We start from the raw sequence: 16,756 nt of genomic DNA, 5'->3' as shown, positions 1-16,756 counted from the left end.
TGTTTATTTCAGTTTTTTATATTAATTGAAAGTATAGTTCTTTGGGCAAATTAACATCTCTTTGGACCTCAGTATTCACATATGTAAAATGGGCAAGGACTAGACTGGATCAGTAACTTTCAGCACTGACTGGACATGCAGGGCACTTTAAGAATTCAACTTGGTCAAAAAAAAAAAAAGAATTCAACTTGGTCAACAGTCTGTGAAGCTAGTGAATGATGCCCCATGATTATATCAATGTACACAGCTATGATCTAATAAAAAAAAAAAAAAAAAGAATTCAATTGTGGGCGGTGCCTGTGGCTCAAGGAGTAGGGCACCAGCCCCATATACCAGAGGTGGTGGTGGGTTCAAACCCAGTCCCGGCCAAAAACTGCAAAAAAAAAAAAATAATAATAATAATAATAATTATTATTATTATTATAATTCAATTGCCAGAAGTCCAGGCAAACCAATTAAGTCTGGCCTCCGTGAGTGAGACCCGGCAGTGTCATTTTAGAGAGCCTCCCCAGTGATTTTAACTTTGAGCTGAATGTAGTGCCCTACACTAAGCCAATAACAGCAAAGTCCCCTTGCTACTGATTGGCTTAAGTGATGCACACATGACCCAGTTCTGCCTAATTAGCCGTGAGCAGAGATGACGGGTGGGGCTTCCAGGAAGCTTTTTCTCCTAACTTTAATGATTCTTGTGCTAGGTGATTTTTACTTTCTTCCCAGTACTCTCATTATAAACAGAAAGAGAGAGACGAAGACCAGAGTTACAAACTCACCTATCTCCAAGTAGCCTGGAAGTTATAAAGGCAGAGGATTGAGCAGAAACTATGCCCAGCCTCAAGGGGGCGAAGTTTCAGATATGAAGATTAAAATCAGAAAAGGAGTCATAAAAAGATATTGGATAGCTCACATAATCACTGGGAAGACAGGAGTATTTCACTTGGAAAATGGGGCAGAGACTGGTTATGCACCTGAAACCATAGTCAAAATTACTCCATCCAACCAAACAGGTAAGAAAACATCTGCTTCTGCTGCCTAGAAACTGTATGTTGCTTTTGCGTTCCGCTGTCAGAAATTATTCTCCACTTCTTACTGTACTGCCTGCTTCCTAGAATTACAAGCCCGTATATAAGTCTGGGAGACATGCCTGATTGGCCAAACCTGGGTTGCATGCTGGTGAGTGTCTGTTATATGGCTTGAATTGTAGGAAATGACATCTCCCTCCCACCACCACTTGGTAAACTGGAGATATCCCTCAATATAGGACAGGGGTCCAAAGGCTGGCAGCCACAAGAATCACACCAGTGCTCGGCTGTGAGGGACACCAGTCAAATGTTGCCCAACCTAATGATTTTTCAAGAGAAACTAGAAATTTGGAATTTATATGAAACTCCTGTATATTAAGTGTTGGCAACTAAAAACAAAATGATGGCCAAGCGAAAACACTATATGGGTTACTTTGTGACATCTGATTTGTGAAGGACAAATGATCAGGGAAAAGATGTAGTAATTCTTTTTTACCTTCACCTTCTGCCTGGATTACCAGCAAGTCCAGCTGATGTCTCCATGTGAATTGAAGAACGCAGGCACAAACTTTTCATTTATAATCACAACCAGATTTGGAAATATTCTAATAAATCACCAAGTCCTGGAGATGGCAGGGACATAAAAAGTTACAAACAAAATTACCAACAAAAGGCATTTGCTGGGTGTTGCCTGTGGCTCAAGGAGTAGGGCGCCGGTCCCTTATGCTAGAGGTGGTTTTTAGCCCCGGCCAAAAACCAAAAGGCATTTGCTGTTGAAATTGGATTAGGGAAAGGGAGCCCTGAATTGTATTACTCTCAGCTTTGGAACAAACTTGGTTTCGGACACAGCACTTATTTCCTTAGTTTATTTTTAAGATTTGTTCTTTTGAGAGAATGGGATGGGAGGCTATCTTCAGAAGACTGGTGGAAGAAAATCAAACTGGGTCTTTCTCCTGGACATTTTTGTACTGGTGGAATCATGTTTAAATAAAGATTGAGGACTTGAAGGAGGGAAAAATCTCAGAGGGCAACTTGAAGAGTGTGGGAAAGGTCCATTGCATTCGACCATGGCAAAATTACAGACTGACTGATCAGGACTGTCAAGTCCCCAGGTCCTCCCCACCCTAACTACTTTCCCTTGTCAGAATCTCCCAAACCCCATGTATTGGAGTTTGGGACATCATTCATCATTCCCCAACATTTATTGATTAACTAATAAGTGGTTATTTATCACTTCCTGAATCTGATTTTCTCTAATTTTCAGATTGGAAAACTTAACTCATGAATTTGCTCCATACATTTAGGTTCAAGAAAATTCTCATTAAAATATTTTTTTTATATTAAATATATTTGAGTCAAGGTCCTCCATTGTTGATGTCTGAAGCCAAGTTAGTTTGGAAATTAATTCTGTTGGAGACTGAGGGTTGGGTTCCTTTCCTTCTCTAGAGTCATTCAAGATGCCAGGAGGTTGGGAGGAAATAGGCCAGGAAATTTGGAGAAAGGCCTTTGGTCTTCTGTTTTTTAATGTTGTCTGTTGGAATTGATGGTCTTTGTACAGGCTGGAGTGATCCCTTTGCAGATCAGCAGCATCTTTGCTCTAGTGTCCTAGTGTACAAGTTAGATACATAGAACTTGGGTCAGTGTTCCCAATACCACAGAGTTTGGCGTTTAGACTTCCCTGGGTCCATCCTTCAAAGTCCTCACCACATCCCCACCTCCAAGATAACAATACAGAGACAGGATGTGATCTACATTTTGGCTACTTAGAGTGAAGTCTAGGGACCAGCAGCAACTACACCACCCGGCCCCTTGTTAGAAATGCAGTCTCTGGCCCCACCTCTTAAATCCGAACCTGCATTCTTACTAGGTCTCCAGGCAATTCATGTGCACATTTTCAGTTGCTAAGCCTTGGATATCAGGCAATATATCTCTGTCCCGCTGCCCTGCCCCTCAGAACTGTTCTACTTCCCTGTTGCTACCATCTTTGTCCCTGTCGTTTCTGTCCCGACTGGTCCTCTCTTGCACAGCTCTCCCAAGTCCACCCCTCTAGGGCCTGGTGTTTTGACAATTCAACTCCAAGTCCTTTTGTTAGAGCCATTCAAATTCCCCTGGGCTAGGAAAACCAAATACCCCAGAACTCTAAGGCTTAATTACTTGGGGGCGAAAAAAAAGAAATCCCAGTTAGTCTTTCGTATTGAGTCTCCAGCAAAAAATAAACCTAGTTAATTTTTTGATTGCATTATTCCATGCTCTAATAATGGACCCTCTGGGCTGGTAAAATTTTTAAAATATTTCTTTTGAAATCTTTTCTTATTTCCCCTACTTGAGTCCAGTATAATTGCTCTGGAATAGAATCTCTGTGATCATTATGGTGAAGAAAGACAGGTGTTAATAAGGATGGTGGCGAAAGTGTAGTTATATTATTCTAGCTCTGCTTGGCATTGCTCCAGCTTCCTACTACACTGCTTTTGGGTTTCTGAGACTAAAAATGGGGAGATAAAAAGGCAGTTGGGTGTGTACCTGTTCTAAGATATGTGTGCAAAACAGGACAGCTCATGGCTCCTCAGTCATCATACTAGGGATGGGGGGGGGTGTGATAAAGTGAGAAATGGAACTTAATGTTGACAAAAGGCTATAAATTCCATTCAAGGACTCATGGAAATAAGAAAATGCAAATTACCATCATTGTTTATGTTGCACGGCAGAGTTACACAACACTTTATTATATAGTAGATGCTGCACAGGAATGGCTGTTTATAGACCTTTTATCTTGTTCTTCTAGTCCTGCTAAATTCATTTGTTCAATGCATTTGGCCTAAGTTCAATGGCAATGTGATTTTTTTAACGTATATTTTAAATAAATGCAATGCTGAAAAGTAGAGCCAAGAGACACTATTGAAAATGGAGGTGCCAAGTTTGCCCCAAGTTAATATGGAGGAGGATTTTTAAATTTAAAGACATTTTATGTGTTTCAAATATAGACTATCAAAAATTATTTTAAAAAATCCTTTCAGGAGGTGCCTATAGCTCAAAGGAGTAGAGCGCTGGCCCCATATGCGTGAGGTGGCAGGTTCAAACCCAGTCCCGGCCAAAAACTGCAAAAAATAAAATTCTTTCAACTTAAGAGAAAGTTGGGTTTTTGTTTGTTTGTTTGTTTTAGAGTAAGCACCTTGGAATTAAATCTTGTTCCAAACTAAAGAGACTTGGCAAGTCTGCGGGAAATGAAAATACTGGCTCCTTCATTAATGTGAAGATTGGACAATTGTGTCATGAAAGAGTCTTTAAAGGTCATTTAAAGTACAAATTTTAACAAAATTTAATAGAAGCAAATTTTTTTCCTATAAGGCATAACTAATTAAAGTTTCTTGAGTCACATGGGAGTAAATGATTTTATACCCTCTGCTTTAATTTTTTCCCTTAATTTAAGGGATATTGGACAAAAACAACATACTCAATATGTCATATTTTGGGAAATGTCAACCAGAATTTGCTTGTTGAATATGGGTTATCTCCAGTTTATGCCAACTAATTAATTGAAAATGTTTTCATAATGCTAAATTCGGGTAAGTTCTTGGTTTTGATACAACTTCTCATTTTCTTCTGTGGCTCAGGTGATTTGAAATTATAATCAAGAATAAATTTTGCAAAATTAACACATAAAAGGGCATCACTGAAAACATTTTCCGTTGCATAATTCCAAATGCCATGGAAGTGGTTGGCGTATTTGGATAGTCACAGAACTTAATTCCATACGTACATATTTCAAAATTATCCATCTGCTTAACACCAGGAAGGGTTTTGATGGTAAGATCTTGATGTACCCAAATGTGGAGAACTTGGTGTGATAAAATTTAAAAAATCAAAATCATGTTATTTCTTTAAAAACAATTAGTGGGATTAGAAAGTTATTCCAAGTCTGCAATATGGTATTATCAGAACAAGAAAACAAGATAATTTATTCATCATGTCTCTCATACTCCTAACTGACCACCAGGGAGATGCCACACACAGAGGTAATGAACTAGAGGTAATTCCCCCAGCTTCTCAAGATGAGGAGAACTTAGCTTAACTTTTAATAGTCAGAGATGTTATACCTTCTCCCTTGAAGTTATTAGTGCTGAAAAATAACACCACTCACTGTCCTAAATATATTTGTATCGAAAAAGCCTTTTGACATCTTTAGTTAAAGTACCATATACTACCCTAGTACGAGTGCTAAATTCTAGTTAATAAACTTCCTCCGTGATTGGTAGCAACTTCAGAGACAGAGTGGTTGCTGTTTATTTGGGGAAAGTGACTGTGAGAGATGGACTACAAAGATGGCTGCCAACAATTCCTCTCACAAGTAGAATCTATTTCCTTCTTCCTTGAATCTGGGCTGGCCTTTGGCTTGCTTTGGCCAATAGAATGCAGTGGAAATACTATAGCCGGGCGTTGTGGTGGGCGCCTGTAGTCCCAGCTGCTCGGGAGGCTGAGGCAAGAGAATCGCTTAAGCCCAGGAGTTGGAGGCTGTGAGCTGTGTGATGCCACGGCACTCTACCAAGGGCCATAAAGTGAGACTCTGTCTCTAAAAAAAAAGAATGCAGTGGAAATACTATTCTGGGACTTCCAAGTTGAGGTCTGGAAGTTTTCACTTTCATTTGAGGGGTACCATCTGCCCTGTGGGAAAGTCCAAGCTAGCCTACTGGAGAAAGGCCAAGTAGAGACAACTCGAGGATCCTAGCTGACAACCATAACCCAGACCCCAGATACACGAGGAAGTCCAACCAATTCTGAAAGAAAAGAGCTCCAGCCTTCCTTCCAGTGCCCAGTAATTGGACCTCTGCTAGCTATAGTGCCAGCTGTCTGAGGCCATCTTGGATCTGCCAGCTGCAGAGGAAGCCACAAGAGCCAACACCACAGAGCTGTCCCTCTGAGCTCTGCCATTCCCCACCTATAGACTCATGAGCAAAGAAAACATTTGTTGTTTTAAACCATTACCTTCGGGTGTGGTTTGTTATGCAGCAATGGATAACTGATTACAGCGACAGTATTTAAATGTAAATCCTTAAAATTGGAATTTACAAACTCTTAAAAACTTTTTGGTGGTTAAGAAGGAAAGGCAGGTGGAATGTTAATTGACTAAGGAAACATTTTTTAAAGTCCTATGGAAAAAGCTTTATAAACATGCAGTTAGACAAAAGTCATAGTAAGTTCTATTGTTCAACAGCAGAGTCCAGTGACTTTAGTTAACGATGGTGTATTTTATGTTTCCAAGTATCTAGAAGAGAGGACTTGAATTGTTCCTGACATACAGAAATGATAAGTGCTCAAAATGGTGGATACCCTAAGTACCCTGACTTGATCACTACACAGTCTATGCATATAACAAAATATCGCACGTACTGCATCAATATGTAAAATATTCTGTATGAAGAAAAATGCACTGTGGCAGTGCTTATCAACCATTTCACTTGCAGTTGTTTCTGTCATCAAGAGTGATTTCTTGATAAGTTAATGTGTAACCTTGACAATAGAAGTCACAAGAGCAGTCACTTTAGTACTTATCTAATTTTGACTTGGTGTCATGTAAATGAAAAATTTCAAGTAAGCTATGAGTAAGGATGAGTATTGTTAAACGCCGGCCCCTCTCCTGTAGCACTCTTAGACTGCAAATATTATCTGTGTGAAGCACACTTGGTATACTTGTGTATCAATAGAAATATTTACATGCATTCCCCACTAGATCTAACAGCTAAAGAGAGTTTTAAGCAAGTCAAGATTTCCATTAGAATTATAAATGTGATTTGCAGTACTAGTACTGAATTTTTAAAACTTAGCTATGTAGTGCTACCAAGTTTGCCAGTATTTTGTCAATAGTATGCATGGAAACGCTGCTAGAAGTTTTGTTGACCTCAAGATTTTTTTCGGGGGAATATGCAACATCGGGATAGTTTAGTTTTCTTAAAAAACAGAACATTATTTAAATTAGCTGGTGCCATATAGATCAGATACTAGCTGTATTTGGTGCCTGTTGACTAGAAAATCACGTACAAAGTTGTTAGGAAAGAAGGTGAAATAGACGCAGTAATGAGAAGTAAATGCTAAGGGGAAAAGAAGGGTTGATACGTGAGATATTATTAACATGAGGTATTCAGTTCTATAATGTAACTGTTTAAATGTAAGAGAAAAAAGTGGTAAATATATAGAAAATAAGAGAACAAAGTGCCCTTTTATAAAAATAGACTCATGTACACAGAATGAGGGAAAGACTAAAAATTAGTTTACTGGGTTTCCATTTTTGGCAATATTTTGGACTAGATAATCAAAAAACCTTCCTGCTAATAATCATCTAGAAATGCTGGATACACTTATAACAAAAACACACTTTTATTTTGTTTTATTTGTTTATTTATTTTGAGACAGAGTCTCACTTTGTCACCCTAGGGAGAGTGCTATGGCGTCATAGCTCACGGCAACCTCAAACTCTTGGGCTAAGCAATCTTCCTGCCTCAGCCTCCTGAGTAGCTGGGACTATAGCTGCTTGCCACAATGCCCGGCTATTTTTTTTAGAGATGGGGTCTCGCTCTTACTCAGGCTGGTCTCGAACTTGTGAGTTCAGGCAATCCACCCACCCCGGCCTTCCAAATGCGGGAATTATGGATGTAAGCTACATCACCTGGCCCAAACACACTTTTAAATGCCAGAAAATGGAGATAATTCCCAGGAGTCAGAAAAAAAGGGTGTAAAGGGCGGCCCCTGTGGCTCAGTGACTAGGGCGCCGGCCCCATATACAGAGGGTGGTGGGTTCAAACCCAGCCCTGGCCAAACTGCAACAAAAAATAGCCGGGTGTTGTGGTGGGCACCTGTGGTCCCAGCTACTTGGGAGGCTGAGGCAAGAGGATTGCTTAAGCCCAGGAGTTGGAGGTTGCTGTGAGCTGTGACACTATAGCACTCTACCAAGGGTGACAAAGTGAGACTCTGTCTCCAAAAAAAAAAGGTGTAAACACCAGGGTGGAAAGGAAGAACTGAGTTTGCATGGAGGCAGAAGGAGGTTGAGAGTCAAAGGTTCCAAAAGACAAGGGATGAGGCTTTGGTGGAATTAGAACTACAACACGCAAATGAGGACCCTCAAAGAACTACACCCTTTGGGAAAATGGGCAGAAACATCTGTCCAGCCAGTGTGGGTGGATGGCAAAGAAGCTTATGTGTCTTGCTCTGGGTTACGGGTGGGAAGAACTCCCCCTTCAAATTTTTCACAGTAAGACTGTACTCTCAGATACAAGATAAATCCTAGTGATCTAATGTACGGCATGGCTGGTAATGGATGTGTTAATTTGACAGTCATAATCAGTCAGTAATGTATACGTAAATCATCATGCTGTACATCTTGAATTTTTTGTCAGTTCAATATTTTAAAATAAAAATACAACTATACTCACAGAGGTTTGAGATTCATATTTATCCTATGGAAATCCCCAAGCCAAGAAATTAACTAAAAATAAACTCTGGAGTGAGGAAGCTTCATTCTAGATGTATAGGATTCCCATTGATAGAGATCTGCTCAAAGTTACAAAACACACAAGGAAACACTCCACCATGAGCAAGAGACAGCAGAAACAATAAACAAGATCGGATCTCAATTGCTTCAGATAATTTGATTATTGAAGACTCATTTACAATAAATTGGTCGACAATGATTAAACCCATCAATAAATGATTAAACATGAGAAAACAATGGCTCTTAAAATTAAAGAAGGCACTTTTAAAAAAAGAAACTAGGACACCTTTATTTTGGTAAGCAATTTGTCTCTTACAGTTGTTAGTGGAACCAAATATTCAACACGAGACTGAACCTACGTACTTGTGTATTATTTAAAAGCAGCAAAATTTCCCAGTGAGTCATTCAGCATCACTGGCTCAGCAAAAAGATTATCGATGCCTGCGTTTGTGCCACCCACTGTGACATATTGCCCTGGGGTCACTGAAGGTAAAAGAGACAAAACCTCTAGGGAGGGAGGGAGAGTTGCAGGCAAACTATGAGTAAATTAATTACACAATACATGTACTCAGGATGAAGGAAAGTGAAGCAAGACCCTAAGGAAGTGATGTTTCCATGGAGACTTAAAGATCAAGTAGAATTTGCCCGGTGGATGAGGTTGTAGAGGAAGCTGTCCAGGTTCAAAAGAGAGTATGTTGGAAGGCCCAGATTCAAGATGCCTGGTGCATTGGAGCGTCTGAAAGAAGAACAGTGAAGTGGAATGGAGAGAGCCATGAGAGCATGGGATGGGTGTGTGCAGACTGTTGCAAGGCAAGGCTTTGCAGGCCAGATTCTGAAAATTCTTGTATGTTAAGCCAAGCAGTTTGGATTTAGAGCTATCCTGTGAGCAATGGGAAATTTGGGATGGGAGACATCATTGCACTGTTTCGAAAAGGTGATTGGGATGGTTTAATAAGAGGTAGACCTGCCACTCCTCCAGGTTGGCTGTTGTAACCAGGGCTTAAGCTGTTGCAGGAAGTTCCTACCCTACGTGTTTTTTTGGAAAATTACTTGCAACAACTTTGATAAGCATTAATAGGTGGATGACAGAATGAAGAAGAAGCGTGCTTGGAACTAGATCCACTGTGTGTTCCTAAGTGGAAAAACAATCATAGGAGTAAAATGCAGACCGGGTGTGGTGGCTTCCACCTGTAATCCCAATGATTTGGGAGGCTTGAGGCCAGGAATTCAAGACCAGCCTAGGCAATGCAGCAAGACCTCATCTCTATAAAAAAATAAAAATAAAAAAAGTAGCCAGGCATGGTGGCATATGCTGTAGTCTCAGCTACTTGGGAGGCTGAAGTGGGAGGATTACTTGAGCCCAGGGATTGGAGGCTGCAACAAGCTATGATTGTGCCACTGCACTGCAGTCTAGGTGACAGAGACCCTGTCTCTAAAAAAATTAAAATAAAAAGAATAGTATGGTGAGTATGTTCCTCCTATTCTTTAAAAATGGAAACAAAACCTAAAATCACTCCTGTATGTGTTTATGCATAGTTAAAAAATTAATATGGAAAAATCTGTAAGAGCTCCTAGCATCATCTTCCTATTCTTCAGGTTCCTGTGGTGTGTAGTTGGAGGAAGCAATAGCAGTGGTCCTTCCTGCTTTCAAATTCTTCACTGATTGTCTGAAATGATGAAAAAGAAGAGAAATAAAAAATTACTCTAAGGTCATAATCGGGATCCCCTCTCTTCAAAGAAAGCTCCCTGGAAGTGAACCACATGTTTTATTTCTCTTAAAATTTCCTCAGTGCCTGACACTAAATACCCAATAAAAGTTGATTGGATGCAAGAATGAAAATATAGGAATTTGGGAATGTCCAAGGGATTGTAGGGAAACTGGCAAAAGACTACTTTTTTGGAAATTCAATAGATATTTATTGACCCTTTGTCCAGTGCCACTTAGGGTAATGGCTGGTGGCTGTGTTCACTAGCCTAACAACCAAGACAGGAGGAAGGCAGAGAAACAGAGGCACCGGCTGTGGAGAGTCAGGCAGATTAGGGTTTGAATTAGGACTCTACCATTTATTAGCTGTTTAACTGAATGTTACCAAACTGGGGGCTGCTTGTCTGGTACAGCAAAGCCAGAAACTAAAGGTGAGAGTTGCAGCGGAAGAAAGAGGCATTTTTATTGCCTGGTACTACACAGAAAGAATTATCAGCTAATGCTTAAGATCCAAACTCCCTGATGGCGTATAAGCAAGGGTTTAGGGGCTCAAGCAATTCTCTGCCTCAGCCTCCAAAGTAGCTGGGACTATAGGCATGCTCCACCATGCCCAACTAATTTTTCTATTTTTTGTAGAGATAGGATCTCCCTCTTGCTCAGGCTGGTCTTGAACTCCTAGCCTCAAGAGATTTTTCTGCTACAGCCTCCCAAAGTGCTAGGATTGTAGACATGAACCACTGTGCTCAGTCAAGGGATTTTAGAGGTACATTTCAGGAAAGCAGAAATTGAAACCAATACATGGAGGTTAAACACTTGCCTGGCCCTGAAGCAGGGGGCTATGGGTCATAGGTGAATTCAGGGATTCTTAGATTAGTGCAAAAAGATGTTAAGATAGGGAAGACTCTCTCCAGGTTCCTCTGGAGAAATTTAGAGCAAAGAACAGTGGTCAGAGTTTAATTCCTTAGTTCCCCCTTATCCGCATTTTCCATTTGTGAGGGTTACTGAAAAACAATTCAAGAACACATGTTAAGATGCCATATTTTGGGTGGTGCCTGTGGCTCAAAGGAGTAGGGCACCGGCCCCATATACGGGAGGTGGCAGGTTCAAACCCAGCCCCGGCCAAAAACTGCAAAAAAAAATAAAATAAAATAAAAATAAAAATAAATAAATAAATCAAAATAAAATAAAATACACATCCAGGAAAAAAAAAAGATGCCATATTTTAAGGCTGGGTGAGATGGCTCACACCTGTAATCCTAGCACTCTTGAAGGCCGAGGCAGGCAGATTGTTTAAACTCTGGAGTTTGAGACCAGCCTGAACAAGAGTGAGACCCCATCTCTACTAAAAAAAAAAGAAAAAAATTCTGAGGCAACAGGATGGCTTAAGCCCAAGAGTTTGTGACTACTGTGAGCTATGACGCTGGGACAGTTTACCCAGGGCAACAGGGTAGGACTCTGTCTAAAACAAAACAAAACAACCCCTCATATTTTAGTTTCCCTAGGGAACCAAACTATTTTGTGACTCTGGGGTGCTGGGAGGGCCATTGTTATTAAGTGTCATTGAGAGCTTTGTGTGTGTCTGTGTGAATCAGAGCCTTATTCTTTCACCCTGGGTAGAATGCTGTAGTGTCATCGCTCACAGCAACCTCAAACTCTTGGGCTCAAATGAGCCTCTTGCCTCAGCCTCCCAAGTAGCTGTTTCTACAGGCACCTGCCACAATGCCTGGCTAATATTTCTATTTTCAGTAGAGACAGGGTCTCACCCTTGCTCAGGCTGGTCTCCAACTCCCGAGCTCAAGCAGTGCTCCCGCCTCAGCCTCCCAGAGGGCTGGGATCACAGGCAGGCATGAGTGTTATTCCTCTTCTTGCTCATCCTGTTGCCTATTCGCTTTTCATGTCTACCTAGGTACCTGGAATTTCCCCCAAGGGAAGATTTTCCTTTATTTCTATGCTTGGGAGGATCCAGCAGACCCCTCAGAGGGGTCTCTGCTCAGTCTCACAAAAGAAAGTCACTTACCCTCTCAGGGCTTCAGGTTCCTCATCATAACAGAGAGTTGTTGAGAGAAATAAAAGAGATATTCATGTCTAGCATGTAATGCAGCGCTCAGGACAGAGTAAGCTCTCAATACACAAGAGACAAATTGTAGACAAAGGAAGGAATCAAATTCTGCATATCTGGTGGGTGCTACCTCTCACCTGTCACTCTAGACTATCTCTTTGGTAATTTTGCTTGCAAAATAATACATAAATTTCCAAAGAAGCCCTAGCGCCTCATCCCCATAAATGTAAATGTGTTACCTTACATGGCACAAGGAATTTTGCAGATGTGATTAAAGATCTTGAGGTGTGGAGACAATCCCAGATTAGCCCAGTGGGCCCAGTGTCATCACAAGGGTCAGAGAAGGAGATGTGATGATGGAAGTGGAGGTCACAGTGATGTTATTGCTGCCTAGGAAGCCACCGGGCAAGAAATAGCTCTAGCCAAGAAAGAGCCTCTAGAACAGTGGCTCTCAACCTTCCTAATGCCGCAGCCCTTTAATACAGTTCCTGTGGGTCGTGACCCACAGTTTGGGAACTGCTGCTCTAGAAGGTGGGGTGGGGGGGAGATAAAGACATAGCTTCTCCCCTGGGGCCTCCAGAAGTAATTTAGCCCCCAATACCTTGCCTTTAGCCCAGGGAGAGCATGTTGAACTTCTGACCTCCAGAATTGTAAGAGAATAAATCTGTGTTTTAAACTGCTACATTTGAGCTAATTTGTTACAGCAGCAATAGGAAACTCATACGGTCATGATGGATGAGAAGATGCACTTCACAGATACTATTCGAGGAAGGACTTGCTGTCTAGCTGCAGAGTGTGATCGGGAGATGGGCACCAATCTCAGCTCTTTCAGGGGTTGGCTTTGGCTATAGAGAGCTGCCTCACTACAGGTCATGTCCTCTCTGGGGCAGCTCACACCTGGAGATCCACGAGGGGGTAGGATGGAGATATATAAGCTTTCCATTTTGGTCCAGCTCAGACAACTTGGACAGGTGATTAGTGCAGAGCTTCCTATCTGAGCATTTGTCGGGCTTACATCATAGTTGGACTTTTTACTCTGCTCCATTCTGCGTCCACCCTCTTCCTTACACAGGTGTTGCTTCCTAACTCCTGCAAATCCAACCTGCAACAGAAACCTATCTTGAAGGGGGGAACAGTGTCTCTAACAGCATTTTAAGAAACTTTTGAAACATTTAAAATTTCATTAGGAATGAAGACTATAAGTACAGTAGGACCTCTGTGAGTTGACCATCCACAGGACTGTAACAAACTAATCAACATGCAGAGGCAGTCAACGCAAGGAGCGAGGCCTACTGTACTGATACGTTTATGTGGTGCATGTCCAGGCTATGAAAACTAGGTTGATTTAAGGAGGTGGTCAACTATGGGGATTCTACTGTATTTTATTCCTAATCCTTTAACCAGCCAGCACATTTAGTCACTCTTCTATCCCTTTATTTTTCTTTTTCTTTTTCTTTTTTTTTTTTTTTGTGGTTTTTGGCCGGGGCTGGGTTTGAACCTGCCACCTCCGGCATATGGGACCAGCACCCTACTCCTTGAGCCACAGGCACCACCCCTTCTATCCCTTTCTTAAAAATAAAATAGAAATAGGCTTGGTGCTTGTAGCTCAGCAGCTAGGGTGCCAGCCACATAACACTGGAGCTGGCGGGTTCGAACCCAGCCCGGGCCTGCCAAACAACAATGACATCTACAACTGAAAAATAGTTGGGCATTGTGGCAGGCGCCTGTAGTCCCAGCTACTTGGGAGGCTGGGGCAAGAGAATCCCTTAAGCCCAAGAGTTGGAGGTTGCTGTGAGCTGTGACACCATGGCACCCTCCCAAGGGTGACATAGTGAGACTCTGTCTCAAAAATAAATAAATAAAATTAAATGTAAATAGAAATAAAGGCAAGAATCTGATTTCAAGTTAGGGGTGCCAGATCCTGCCCATTTATTTTTTTTGAGATAGAGTTTCACTTTGTTGCCCCTGGTAGAGTGCTCTGGCACCATAGCTCACAGTAACCTCTATCTCTTGGGCTCAAGTGATTGTCTTGCCTCAGCTTCCCAAGAAGCTGGGACTACAGGCTCCTGCCACAACGCCTGGCTATTTTTAGAGATGGGAGTCTCGGCTGTAGCTCAGGCTGGTCTTGAACTCGTGAGCTCGGGCAATCTGCCTACCTCGGCGTCCCCGGATGCTAGGATTACAGGTGTGAGCCATCGTGCCTGGCCCCTGCCCATTTATTAAAGCTTTGTCTGCAAATAGGAAAGCCCAGCCTAACTATACTTGCGAATTTTGTGCATGCAGGAAGCAATCCACTTTGCTAGGTAGTAACCAAAATGAGATATGAGTTAGAAACCGCACAGGAAGCATATAGGTGGTCTTTTCTCCTCAAAGAGAAAAAAGGGCATCACATCTACCCTGTTTCCCCGAAAATAAGACAGTGTCTTATTTTAAGGTGTGCTCCCAAAGATGTGCTAGGTCTTATTTTCAGGGGACGTCTTATCTTTCCTGTAAGTAGGTCTTATTTTAGGAGGATGTCTTATTTTGGGGGAAACAGGGTATTAATACTCATAGATAATTTAATACTTGAAATGTGGTAAGCAGAGCAGAGTTTGTGTCCAAAAAGTTTATTTCAGAGGGATGGGCAGGGTTTATTCCACCATCTTGGCCTTATAATAATGTCAGAGGAAAGTCTGGGGGATTAAATGAGATAAAAATAACAACTACTAGTAAAGAATTGTGCAAAGCTCTTCATCCATGTTATCTTAAGGAATCTTCAGTGTTATGAAAAGCATGATTATCACAATGTCTATTTAATTATTATTTAATAAACAGCAGATTTTTGTTCTTTAGTATTTTTATGGGAATTAAGATGAATAGAAGAAACAGAATGAAAAAAGATGAACTCAGTACTGTTCTGCTTATTTTTAGACCAGATTTCCAATATCATCTGTCCTCCTATTATACACAGTGTTGAACCTGAAATAAGAAAAATGTTCCCAGGACATCAAAGTTCTGTTCAAAAGTGACACTCTTTGGCTTAGCATCAAATTCTTCTTTTTTTTCCTAATTCTGATACAAAACACTTGACATAAAATTAACCATTTCAACCATTTTTAAGTGTGCATTTTCGCGGCAGTAAGTACCTTCATAATGTTGAGTAACATTCACCACCCTCTATCCGGAACTTTTCCATCTTCCCAAACTGAATTCTGTTAAACACTAACTTCCCTTTGCCCTCCCACCAGCCCCTGGGAACCACCATTCTACCTTCTGTCTCTGATTTTGACTCCGCGGGGCACCTCATAGGAGCAGAACTGCATCGTAGGTGTGTGGCTTATTTCACTTATCGTAATGCCTTCAAGGTTCATCCATGTTGTACCATATTGTATAATTTCCTATCTTTTTTTTTTTTTTATAATTTCCTATCTTTTTAAGGCTGAATAATATTTCCTTTTTGTACATTTTTTTTTTTTGAAACAGAGTCTCACTCTGTCCCCTGGGTAGAGGGTCAAGTGCTATAGCATCACAGCTCACAGCAACCTCAAACTCTTGGGTTCAAGTGATCCTCTTGTCTCACCCTCCTGAGTAGCTGGGACTACAGGTGCCTGCCACCACAACCGGTTACTTTTTCTATTTTTGGTAGAGATGGGGTCTCCCTTTTGCTCAGGCTGATCTCAAACTCCTGAGCTCAAGCCATCCTCCTGCCTTGGCTTCCCAGAGTGGTAGGATTACAGGTGTGAGCCACCATGCCCTGCTCTTTAAAAAAAATTTTAATGTAAGAAAATTTTTATTTTATTGTTTTGACCTTGAGACAGGTGAAGAATCTTTCCTCTTTTTTTTTTTAAATTTCAGGTTAATATGAGGGTGCACACAATTAGGTTACCTTGTTTGCAGTTGTAAGGTAAAGTTGGAGTTGGAGTTGTGCCCTCCACCCAGGAAGTGCCGTATGCTCTGATTTATTCCCTTTGTGTAGGAACTTGCCGAACCTTTTCCTCCCAACTTCTTGAATTTAATAGAGTGTTTGTCTCTCTCTCTTTTTTGAGACAGAGTCTCACTATGTCGCCCTAGGTAGAGTGTCATGGCGTCACAGCTCACAGCAATCTCAAACTCTCGGGCTTAAGCGATTCTCTTGCCTCAGCCTCCCAAGTAGCTGGGACTACAGGTGCCCGCCACAACACCCGGCTATTTTTTGTTGCAGTTGTCATTGTTGTTTAGCTGGCCCGTAGAGTTTTTGTCTCGAGTAAGCAGGTAGTTGTTAATCTACTGGTTTCAATTTATTATTGAGCACATGTGATGCTTGTTTTTCCATTCCTGTGATGCTTAGCAGAGTGTTCTCCAAATCCTTCCAGGTTGTTACAAAAGGTACAAAATGTCCATCTTTTTGATGACTGGATAGTATATTTCATGGTATATAGGTACCACAGTTTATTAATCCATTCATGTGTTGAAGGCATTTGGGTTGTTTCCACATCTCAGCAATTGTGAACTGGGCTTCTATAAACATTCAGATA

This window comes from Nycticebus coucang, chromosome 4, assembly GCF_027406575.1.
Source record: "Nycticebus coucang isolate mNycCou1 chromosome 4, mNycCou1.pri, whole genome shotgun sequence".
NCBI lineage: Eukaryota > Metazoa > Chordata > Mammalia > Primates > Lorisidae > Nycticebus > Nycticebus coucang.
The sequence above is the reverse complement of the archived record's forward strand: the minus strand, read 5'-3'. Positions refer to the sequence as shown.